Here is a 12157-nt window from a genome sequence, read left to right as displayed (position 1 = left end):
CTGGGGCCCAGTGGCCTCTGGGAATTGTAGTTCCTTCCTCCCTAGGCAAAGCCTACTCGCGCCCCAGTGGCTGCCGGGAATTGGAGTCTGGGCAAGGAGCAACGCCTTCCGCATGAGCCGGAGTTCCCATAAGACACCGCGCCGCTCAACCAGGCAGATCGGATTGGCTGGTTCCAGGTTAGCAAACTTGTTGCTTCATTCGACCTGGTCCTGTGGCCTCCGATTTCCCCAGAAAGGTCTCCCACGTGTCTCTTTCCTGTCTTCTCGCAGGTTACGGGGCCTAAGCTTGATGGATGCGGAGCTTCTTGGCTTAGGGTAGTGCGTCTCTCGGCTGCTCGCACTGTGGAAAGGAGTTCGGAGAGTAAAATTAGCTCTCATTCCACTATGGCGCTTCCTGGTTACTTTCCTCTGACTCTTCCTTCATTCTCTCCTCGTTTACTGAGTTCCAGCTCTGGGCTGCCAGAGTTTTGTTTTGGTGGATTTTTTTGTTTTGTTTTGCTTTTTAATGCTGATTTCAGTGTTTACGTATTGAAAGATACAGGCCATGAAAATTTCCAAACCCTGTAAATGTGATTGATTATAGGTATGTATTAGATACTGTGATGGGACCATTTACTAAGCTGTAAGCTCCGTAAAAAAGACTATTGGCTCTTTTCCCTTCCGGTTTAATGTCTCTCTGTTTTAATTTTTCTCTATGTACTCTGAAGAAGGTTTTTGTTACCAACCACCAAAGCTGACGGCTAAGAAACTGTGTTCCCAAGCCTTGGTTTTACTCTTTCCTTTCTTTGCTGTAACTTGAACTCGGGAAAAATTCTAAATTTCCTAATATTAAGATTATTATGTATATTATCCGGGAGTGGTGGCGCACGCCTTTAATCCCAGCGCTCAGAAAGCAGAGGCAGGAGGATCACTGTGAGTTCGAGGCCAGCCTGGTCTACAAAAGCTAGTCCAGGAAAGCCAGAACTGTTAAACAGAGAAACCCTGTCTCAAAACACCTTAAATAAATAAAAAAGGAAAGAAAAGATATTATATATTGATAGAATGTCTAAGTTCTACTGTTATAGGCCTCACACCAAAAAAGACCACTCAGACACTGCCTATGAGCCAATTAAGACTTTAATCCGGCTAGCTGGTGACTACAGCTGCATATTCAGGACTGAAGTGCAGCCCCAAGCCTGGAAAGTCCCAAGGTTCCCATCCCAAGACAGCAAGATAAATAGACTTACAAAAGCCAAAATATGTGATTAGCAAAATAAAAAAAATAGGGAGATGTTTTTCTTCCAGGAATTGTGTTTCTTAAGCTTGCCTTTACAGTTACTGGCGCTTCACTCAGCAAGACAAAGTTTATCCGATGTACTGAAATAGAGTCACTACAGTCAACTTACAGCCATTGACGCTTATGTCATCCCATTCGTTATTAATGTGCACAGTTCTGGAGAGTACAGTATGCCAGTCACTGCCCTGTTTGTATGGAAATGATAAACATGGCACCACCTCTGCGCTTTAAAATAGTTTATTCTTTAAAGGGGAAGGGTAGTGTCTGATGCACCTATGGGTGTACCAGACTCCTGGGCTGCCTCCCTGGGGCATGGCACTAGGCTCCTCTTCACTATGGCAGCAGCTGCACATGCTGGTGACACCGTTCTGAAAGGCCTTCTCCCATTTTCCAGAAGCCGGATAATGGGGGTCACTGCACACCTGGCAGGACCACAGCCATTTATCAACCTATGTACACAAAAATGGCAGCTTGCCAGTTTGAGAATTTATCCCCAGGGACTGGTGTTGGTGAACCTTTGGCATTACGGCAGTCATGAACAAGACAAACAGGAAAATGACAGGTTTTTGTTTTTTTTTTTTTTAAACAAAATAGAAGAACAAAAAGTGAAAGAAATGAATCAGGACAGCACTTGGCAGGTGGAACATTTACCACCCAGAGTTCAAGGTGAGGCCATGGACAGATACTAGCCGATTTCAGATGAGCATCGTGTTGAATAGGACGCAGATGAAGTGGACTATCAGGAAGATTCGACTTATCAAAACATTCAGATTCTAATGAAAGAAAGAAGGAAAGAAAGAAAAAAAGAAAGAAAGGAAAACATTCAAGATTCTACACTCAAAGCAGTTTGGAAATATTCTCATTCTTAGAGTGGGTGTTAGCTTGGCAGACAGTGACTTAAATACCCAGGCCATCATGGACAGTGGGGAAGAAGACTACACTGGGGAAAATGAACTGCCTCTGGGAGGTGGGGGTGGGGCATATTATATAAAACAAACAAACAAACAAACAAACAAACCACAAACTGAAACCAAAGATGGTCACTGTGGCAGACACTGATGGGCTGGTGACTGACAGATTTAAGAAATACATATAAAGGGCTGGGCATGGATACTGCTTCACTGAAATTGCAAAAGAAAAAAAAAAGTACCCAAGGGATCACTTAGCAGGTAAAAACACTAGCTGGAACCATAGGAGAAGGAAATGACCTACTTCTGAAGCTAGTCCTCTCCTTCCCACACACGCGAGCCCCCTTCTCCACCCCCAGCCACCACACACACAAATAAAAAATTTTGGGAGGGGTTGGAAGGTTGAGAGAGAGAGTGACGTGTGTGATAATTGCACTACCCCGTTTACACCCCAGCTACTACCTAAGTACGTTATTACCCTTACTAACCCTTCCACACAGCTCTGTGAGGTGGACAATATATCCTTTGTAGCTGAAGAAAACGAAGGGCGAACATTTATAGTATCCTACTCTCGATAGTGTGCTAAATGACAGCTGTGGCTTGAAATGAGACCGGGTTTTTGAAGTCTTGGTGCCTTAAAAGTATATTATAGAGCCTTAGCTGGTATTTGAGGAGAGTGGAAGCTGTGTCCAAAATGCAGCATTTGAAACTGAACATGGTGGCACAGCCTTCCAATCCCAGCACTTGGGAGGCTGAGACAGGAGGATTACTGAGAATTCAGAGCCACCATGCACAATACACTAAGTTTCAGGCCACGTAAGTGAGCTCCGGTTTGAGGGAAAAAAAAATCAAAGGACAGCCAGAAGTGAGAAACTACATAGGGACCACACCCATGCAGAAAACATGAAGGGGGCTGGAAAGATGACTCAGCAGTTAAGGGCACTGGCTGCTCATTCCAAAGTCCTGAGTTCAATTCCCGGCAACTGTATGGTGGCTCACAACCATCTATAATGAGATCTGATGTCCTCTTCTGTCTGGTAATGCAGGCATAGAGTGCTTAATAAATAAATAAATAAATAAAAAATAAATAAATCTTTTTTAAAAACATGAAATAACCAAGAAAGTACATAATAGTATGTAGGAAACCTAGTGAGCCCTACAACTTGTTGCCCCTAACACAAAGAGTGCAACTCCTTTGCACTTTTTTCTTCACAAATCTATAATTTCTTTGTCTAGAAGTTTAAAATTTTTATTTCTAGTTTACTGTTTAAGAGCACTTGTTGCTCTTACTGAGGGCCCACATTAGATTCCCAGCACTCACAAGACAACTCACAGCTGTCTGTAGCTCCAGTCCCAGGGGATCGTGTGCCGTCTTCTGACCTCTGTGGGCACCAGTCACAGAAGGGAAAATACTCGCGCACGGTCCACAGACATGTAGGGGAAAACACTCATACACATACAATTGTAATATAAATAGATCTAAAATTTGCTTTGTGTTTTGATATTATATTAGGTCTTCTGGTGTTTTTAACAAAATCTCCATCATTCCATTTTACCAATAAAGACTTGTGAGCCAGACACTGGGGTGAAAGCCTGCTAGCTCAAAGAGGCAGAGAAAGCACTTAGCTGACCTTCTGCTTCCCCCCAACATCCCTGAAGGACTTCCACAGTGTCTCAAAAAACGTCCTTCAAACTTCCTAAGCCTCTATCTGTCCTCCTGATTTCCTCTTTCCTCTCTGTGGTTTTTTTCTTAATAATCTTATGTTCACTTCCTGTAAGCTGGTTGCTTGCTCTACCTCTTTATTTTTTTAATATTTTATTTTATTCTTATAAATACTTTATTTTATGTGTGTTGATGTTTTTGCCTGCATGTGTGACTGTGTGAGAGTTTCAGATCCTCCGGAACCGGAGTTACAGGCAATTGCGGGTGCTGGGAATTGAACCCAGGCCCTCTGGAAGAATAGCCAGTGCTCTTAACTGAAGAGTCATCTCTCCACTTGCTCCACCTCTTGACCTGTGATTGACTTTAATTAATCCACTGCAGTACCTTTCCTTCCACGGCTAAGCCTGGGAAGGACCCTGCCTTGGAATGGATCCCGTACAACATTGTAAGTGGCTCTTATGACAATAGGTGGTTGACAGTGGCTGAGTATAAGGTTCTCCATGCCTTGTAAATTGTCCAGATTTTGTAATTAAAAATGTGAATATTTATTCCTGTCTGTGGAAAGACTTTGCAATAGAAGCTAACAGGCAAATGTTGGTGGACTGTTTTTTACTTTATGAAGAGTCCCCAGTTGTCAATTCACCAAGAAATAAGATACTCATAGTTAGGGTATAATTTGGTTCAATATTGGTCAGGTTTGCATGCACAGAAATGAAATTACCAGCAGTCACAGACATGTTCTTTGTTCCTGTCCCCATTGGAAATTAGCTGCCTTTCTAGTAACCCTGTAGAGGGATTTTATAATAATCTGAAAATATGGTATGTGATTTTTGTTTTGTTTTGTTTTTTAAGACAGGGTCTCTCTGTGTTAGCCTTGGCTGTCCTGGACTTGATTTGTAGACCTGTCTGGCCTCGAACTCATAACGATCTGCCTTCCTCTGCCTCCCGAATGCTGGGATTAAAGGCGTGCACCACCACGCCCTGCCTGGTATGTGTTTTTTATGTCTGATAAGTGAAAGGTATTTGTTAGATTTATACGTTAGTTTGGACTGAATGACCAAGCAGTCTGATGAGCTATCACCTCGCCTTGTTCGGGAGATCTCTCCTGTTTCAGTCTAATCTTTATCAATCTTGATGGTACCCACAGCTTTTCTTCTCCTGTGGAAACAAAGGCAAAACTTCTTCCCAGCATAGCACATGCCTCGGTTTCCCTTCTGAGGTCAACACATCTTTAAAGAATACAGGGTGATTTAATTCAGCAGTTTTTTTCTATTTTCCAGTGTCTCTCTGCAGCTGTCATTCCTTTCTAATTAGCATTAAAAATTTTAAAGTTAATAAAGTACTGTGTAATCTATCTCTGGGGGTCTTTATTACCCTTTCTGTTTATTAAGCATATCTTTTAAAAGTGTGATTAGACCCTTCTATAACTGCTCGTCCTGTAGGGTTGTGTGGTAAACCTGTAATATGCTTTATGTTGTAATATGCAAAAAACTGTTTCATTTTACTAGAGACATACGCTGGAGCACTGGCAATCTTAGTTTGTACAAATATTCCCATAAGAGCCATAACTAATAAATGTATATTTACGGAATCAGCCTTTTCAGAACTTAAAGCAATTGCCCATTCTAATCCTGCATATTTATCTATGGTACAGTGCACATACTTTAATTTTCCAAACTCTTCAAAATGAAAAACATTCAATTGCTAAATTTCATTTCCTTGGGTACCTTTTGGGTAACTTCCTTTAGGTAATGGAATTTGGTTATACAAAGAACAAGTAGGGACATTTCCTTATAATTGCCTGAGCTTGTTGCCAAGTGATAGAAAAATCTTTTTTCAAGCCTTTGCTGTTAACATGGTTTCTTATGAAATTCTGAGGCTTCTAGCACATTTCCTGCTAACAGCTGATCGATTTCATCAGTATCTTGGGCTAGACGACCTGGGAGACCCATATGGGATCTGATATGTGTATATATAATGGATGATTTCTGTTTCTGATTACTTTCTGTAGTTGAATAAATAGTGATGTTAATTGTGAATCCTCTGGAGTAAGTTCAGTGGTTTCAATATGTAAAACAACTCTTTCTACATAGTGAGAGTCAGTAACTAACTATATTAAAAGATTCAGGAAAATCTAATAATACCATAAGAATGTCATACAGCTCTGCTTTTGGAACTGAATCACCAGGGCTTTGAGCCCTTTACTTATTTTTCCTGATGTATAACCTGCCTTTTCTGATTTATTTGTGTTTATTTATTTATTTGAATTTAGGGGCTCCAGAAGTTAGTGTCCCTTTTAATATGTGAAGGAGAATCCAGTTAATTCCTTTTATAAACTGAAGTTTCTTGCTTTTGGGATATTTCTTGTTACTCTCCCCCCCCAAAAATTACTGCAAACTCTTTGCCAATGTTCATTTTTTGCCCACTATGAGGCATTTTTAGCATTAGACAGGGACACCACAATTTCTCCTGGGTCTATTCCTGCTAATTGACAAAGTTTCGTTTTTCCTTTCAGAATCAATTCAGAAAACTTTTCTATATAGGTATTTAATTCTTTCACTCTGTGTTTTAAAAATATCCCTTCTAAGGTGTTATCTTCTCTGTCCATAAGAATTCACAAGGGAGAATGATTAAAACGCAAAATAAGTAAAATAAAATCACACTTTGGACTGAAATAATCCATACCCTGTAATTTCTTTTCTATCATGGCCAATTCTCTCTCTCAGACTCAGCTAATGATTTTCTTGGACTACTTTAAGTCCTTATCACCTTGTAAGATTTGAAATAAATCACTTAGCTGTTGAGTAATTAATTCAATTATGGGTCATAGCCAGTTAATATCTCCCAACAATTTTTGCAAATCATTTAGAGTTTGTAATTGATCTCTTCTGATTTGTACTTTCTATGGTCGAATTTTCTGTAAAACTATCTTATATCCTAGATAATTGGTAAAATCTTCTCTTTGTATTTTTTCAGAAGCAATTTGTAATCCCTATTGTTTAAAAAAAAATCATCTGTATTACCAATATTATCTGTAGGCCCAGCAAGCAATCAATTAAGACACAGACACTTGTTATATTTTAAAATAGCCTTATTTAACCTGGGGCAGGGCAGATATCAATTCTCTAAACTACCTCCCATAGTGCAGCAGGCATGGGATCCCTGTCTCAATCCCATGCCATCTGTTTCCAGTATCTTCTATCAACTACCTCCCATCCATAACCCCAGATACTTGCTGATGTTCTTCATCTGGATTCTCCATCCACACTGCTGGCCATGTGCTTCTCCTCCAGCTAACCCATGGCGGCCTTCCTCTCTTCACTTCAGGTCTGCTTCTTTTCTCCTGGTGGCGGTCCTTCTTCCCAGAATTCCTCCCTCTCTAAGCCCACCTATCTCCTGCCCTGCCCAGCTGGGATGGCCTTTTTATTAAGCAAAAGGTGGGTCAGACAGCAAACAGTAATTAGCATCAAAATACATCAGATTATCCCCCAACAAGTCCCCAGCAAGGCAACCTTCTCTTTACTTCATCATTTTCTCTAGGTATCTGCATCTAAATTAGGCAGTAAGATATCATTCATGTCATGATAAATTTTAGATTGAGGAGGCTTTATGAATTATTTTCAATGACTGTTGTACAAACTATTGACACAAGGTGAGGCTGTTTAACAGAACAACTTTCCACTGATACCTTTTAACAGGTTGAGAATTATTATATGTAGGCACTGTGAAGGAAGAGTGAAAAAGCAATCTGTGATCAGTCACTATCACAGACCATCCCCTAGATAATAAAGGGAAGGGAATTCCAGGCTGTAAAGAGCCCATTGGCTGAATCACCTTATTTATGCCTCTTCAGTCTGTTAACATTCTCTATTCTCCAGATTTCTATTTAATGATAAATATAGGGGAAGCCCAAGGACTGGTTGATTCTTCAATGTGGTGAGCACTTAGCTGCTCCTGCACCAGTTGTCCTAGTGTCTGTAATTTCTCTGATGTTCCACTCCCACAGGTTTGTCAGTTAACCATTTTAAAAGTAGGGTGGTTAGTACCTTTGAAAGACCAACAGCTGTTTTGTCCTGAATATGTACAACCTGAACAGTCGGTGACTGTTCTTGACAAAACCCTTTGATGTTTTTCTCAGAAGCATTCTTTAGTAGTTTGTTTCTGAGATTGGAGGAATGTTAATCTTTTTTTCCCCATTGCTTCAACAAATCATGTCCCATAAACTCATGGCTATATTAGCCACATATGGCTTCATTTTTCCTATATTGTCTTTCTGGCTCTATACACTCGACTCATCTTGTACTTTGTTTTACCTGAGATAAAGTTTCAATCCCTAAAAGCTCAGTATTTACCTCCGGAAGAGGCTAATCTGGATGCCAAGATTTTGGTAAAATTATTGTTACATCTCTTCATGTGTCTACTGAACTTTCAGTTTCAATATCATTTAATTGTATTTTTAGCTTTGCCCTCTGGTCATTGATAGCAGTTTGCCAAAATACTTGTTTTCTGGTCTCTCCTGAATTTTTTTTTGTTTTATCTACTAACGCTCTTCTGTCCTTGATTACCTCCAGAGCAGTATTGTTCTTAACAACAGACATTAAGTCTTTTAATCACTGTAGATGAGTTTCTCTAACACTGATAGGGAAGGACTGAGTCAAATTTAATACTGGGGCCTAAGGGAGACTTCCTAAGGCATTTCCCAATGGCCATGGGGCCTGTCCCTTGTTGATCTGGATTCATTAGTCCAAAGCTGACCTTTGCCGTACCTTCTGTAAACTTCAGAAGGCTGGGGTCTTCTTTTTGCATTCTCTCTCTAAAAAAACTGTTCAAGGCTGGAGAGATGGCTCAGAGGTTAAGAGCACTGTCTGCTCTTCCAAAGGTCCTGAGTTCAATTCCCAGCTAAACACATGGTGACCACAACCATCTATAATGAAATCTGGTGCCCTCTTCTGGCCTGCAATAACACATGCAGGCACAACAGTATAAAAATAAAGTTTAAAAAAAGAAAAAAATTGTTCCTAGGAATGCCTTGCCTGCAATCCCTTTTCAAATGACCTTGCTTACCACAACCAAAAACATCTGACATTTGGATATTTCTTTAAACTTTTAGATATTAAATTTCCTATAAGAGTAGCATCATAAATGTGAGATCCAATATCAGCTGTATTTCTAATCCATTCATCTTTTTTACTACAAGCCTCAACGCTTGCATTTACTAGCCGTTGAACTGTAGTCACGTTATCTTGTGTTTCAGTTTCTTCTTCTTCAAAATGAACATTATAATGCATCTACCTCACAGGATCGTCCTGGGGGTTAAAATAGGGCATTCAACCTGAAGATCTTGAGAGTGTATTGTGCACATCTTAAACAATCAACAAATGTTTATTAGTATTTATGAACAGCTAATTTTCCTCACAAGCTCGCTCTTTAAAAACAAGAAAACTTAAACTAATTAGCAGGGGTAGGCAGCACTGGTCCTTTGAAATCTTTTTACCCTTGATACTGCTGTGGAGTAGAGCACTCACCAAGTTCAGGAACTGAAAAAATGTCGGTCTTGGGAGACTATATGCACGTAACTCTAACATTTGGGTAGTGGAGGAGTCATGACTGTTAGGATTCTGCTTCAGTTAGCCTACCTGTGATGTCTTTCCCTCTGTCTGTCTGTCTGTCTGTCTGTCTCTCTCCTCCCTCCTTTCCTCCCTTTCCTTCTCCCCCAATGTTCACCTAATAAACTCTGTATAACATAATATCTGCCTGGTACCTCGTATTCTATCATTGCTCTTTAATTTTTATATGTAAGAAGGACTTGATGGTTATCCTCATCTACAAAAAGCATGGAGTCGTGAGACACAGTCTTAAACCCCTGCGGACAAAATAACACAAACAAACGAACGCAAAGGTCGTCAGAACGGGGAGTAATACCTATGGTGGCAGGGTTCATTAATGGGATTCTCTTGTTAACCGTCCTCTGCCATGACAGACCCATGAAACACTATATTTAGAATAGTGAAGATCAAATGGTTTTGACCATTTCAATCAGCTCAAGGAGACAATCGATTTCCCAGACCTACGGTTTCCATAGTTACAGGGCCTCCTACCCCGCCCCTCTCCCCTCCCTCACCGCCTGCGCGAGGCTCCAGGTACCACGCAAGCGCACACAGGCTGCTGCGCGCCTTCGGTTCAAACAAGAGCCCCTCCCTTCCCTCCCTCCGCCGTCCTATCGCCTCCTTCCTAGGCCTTTCCGGGGCGTGCTGGGAACCCGTGACGTCATTTTAGCGCGCCCGCGTCGTTTGGAGTGGCGACACGGAACATGGCGCATTCCTAGAAGCCGTTTTCGGCATCTGTAGGCGGCGGCGTGTGGACTAGCAGCGTGGGGCGCGGAAGCAACCAACGCCTCTTCGTGTGGACAGGTGGAAAGGGGGCGGGCCGGGCTATTCCGGACCGAATCACACGGTGAGGCCTGGCGGCAAGGCGCGCGAGTGGAAGGAAGGGAGGAGTGGGCTGGGCAGCGAGACCCCACGCCGAGGGCGGAACGCCGGTCCAGCTGAGGTGTGCGCCGCGGCCCCGGGCCTTGGTGGCCCCGGAGGAGCACGGGCTCCTGGGGTGCGGGAAGCCTGACAGTGCTGGGTCCACGGTGCAGTGTGGCAGGGTCTGAGTGACAGGCTAAGCAAAGCCGAGGGTATCCATTGTGTCCCCTGTCGCCGGCCAGGGGGTGTCTATTTGTCCTTAGAGGCTTGGGTTTGCATAGTGCAAGAGAACGTGTTTTTCTCACCAAATCCAGTGTATGGTGTTAAGTGCACGCACGCCCTTGCTGTGGGAGCAGTGCTGGGAAAGCATTCAACATAGACCTTTCCTTCTCGTAAGGAAAAAGTGAAGGGACTTAAACATTTTTTTTTCCTGAGAGGAGATTCATGCTGAGGTATGGCCGCCCGTGCTCATCTCAGCGACTCTCGCCGCTGTACATTTGGGAATATTTGTGATTCAGCAAAATTATTTCGAAGTCCCTAGCATTTGCTCTTTCCCCCTTAATTCTCTTGCTGCGTGGTGAATGAGAGAATATTACAGCAAAGTGATTTGCGTAAATAGCAAAGCCTGGAGATTTGGCTCCCGGTGCCAGGGTTGTAATCAGCATACCTCTCTTGTATGCGATAGCGCCTTTAAGATTGCTTGTTATTTTGGAGGAAGCAGGGAAGAGCAGTTTGCAACCATTTTTTAACCTCCCTGTGGATAGGAATTTATTTTTTCCATTTCGACAGTATTTCGTATTTCTCTACTTTGATTAAAGGCAGAATGACTTCATTCTATGCGCTACTTATGCATGGCTTGATGGCGTTCCTACATCATTTATTACACGGAGGAAAATTTTAGTAAAATTAGAAAATTTCTCCCTGATGTGGTAGGATTGTAGACGTTTTTTTTTTCCCCTTGATGGTATATAACACAGGGGCTGGTGCAAACACTTAATAACGGCAGCGTTTTGTGGACATGTGTCATGTGTGTCATAGCTGCAGGGCAGGAGGGCATCCCTTTGCCCTGATCACACTTCTTGAAGCCAAAAGAGCATTCTCTGAGGAATTTGGAGGTAGTAATATGATTGGAGGTTCTAAATCAGTGTGCAAAAATTATTTGATAATTAAACAGAAGTCTATAGATTTCTGTGATATTATGGATGTATTTACATTCAGAACCAAACTATAAGGCAGAATAATGCTTGTAGTATTTGGATTTAAAATATACTGAAGATGTTACTCCAGAATAGAAATATTCATATTTAGGGAAAAGTAATGTTTGATTTTTTTTTTTTTTCGAGACAGGGTTTCTCTGTGTTAACCTCGGCTGTCCTGGTCTCGCTTTGTAGACCAGGCTGGCCTCGAACTCACAGCGATCCTCCTGCCTCTGCCTCCCGAGTGCTGGGATTAGAGGCGTGCGCCACCACACCCAGCTATTGGTTTTCTTTTTTAAAAAGATGTGTCTTTTAAAGAATCTTCATGTGTGATCTTGTCACTGTATGTATGTTTATGCCGTGAGTGTACTGTGTGCTGGCACAGGTAGAAGAGAGTGTTGGATCTTCTAGTAGTGGGATTACATACAGGCTGTTGTGAGGACCTGACCTGCGTCTGGGAACCAAACCTGGGTCCTCTGGGAGAACAGCAAGTGCTCTTAACTTCCAAGCTGTCTCTCCAGCACTGATTAGTTGATTCATGACTTTTGTGGTGCATTGGCATATGTATATGCTTGATCTTCCTTTTAATTTGTTATTATTATTATCATTATTATTTTTAATACAGGCTTTCACGATACAGCTTTGGT

The 12157-nt window shown here is 41.9% G+C and overlaps 1 protein-coding gene across 3 annotated transcripts in view; it reads left to right on the top strand.

Annotated features, from left to right (window-relative positions):
* The first annotated feature begins 79 nt into the window (after positions 1-79).
* The window catches only part of IPO11 (importin 11), a 165747-nt gene continuing 153669 nt past the window's right edge, over positions 80-12157 (top strand). For 2 of the 3 annotated variants that reach the window (XM_084801019.1, XM_084801015.1), the window contains exon 1: positions 10120-10300. The gene's annotated coding sequence lies outside the window, so the exon portion shown is untranslated. Of the gene's footprint in view, positions 178-10119; positions 10301-12157 lie in introns of those variants that run through there. The other variant, XM_084801016.1, reaches the window with a different exon arrangement.

The sequence above is a fragment of the Acomys minous genome, assembly GCF_964271855.1.
Source record: "Acomys minous genome assembly, chromosome: 11".
Taxonomy (NCBI): Eukaryota; Metazoa; Chordata; class Mammalia; order Rodentia; family Muridae; genus Acomys; species Acomys minous.
Note: the sequence above shows the minus strand (reverse complement) of the source record. Positions and strands in the feature narration are given on the sequence as shown.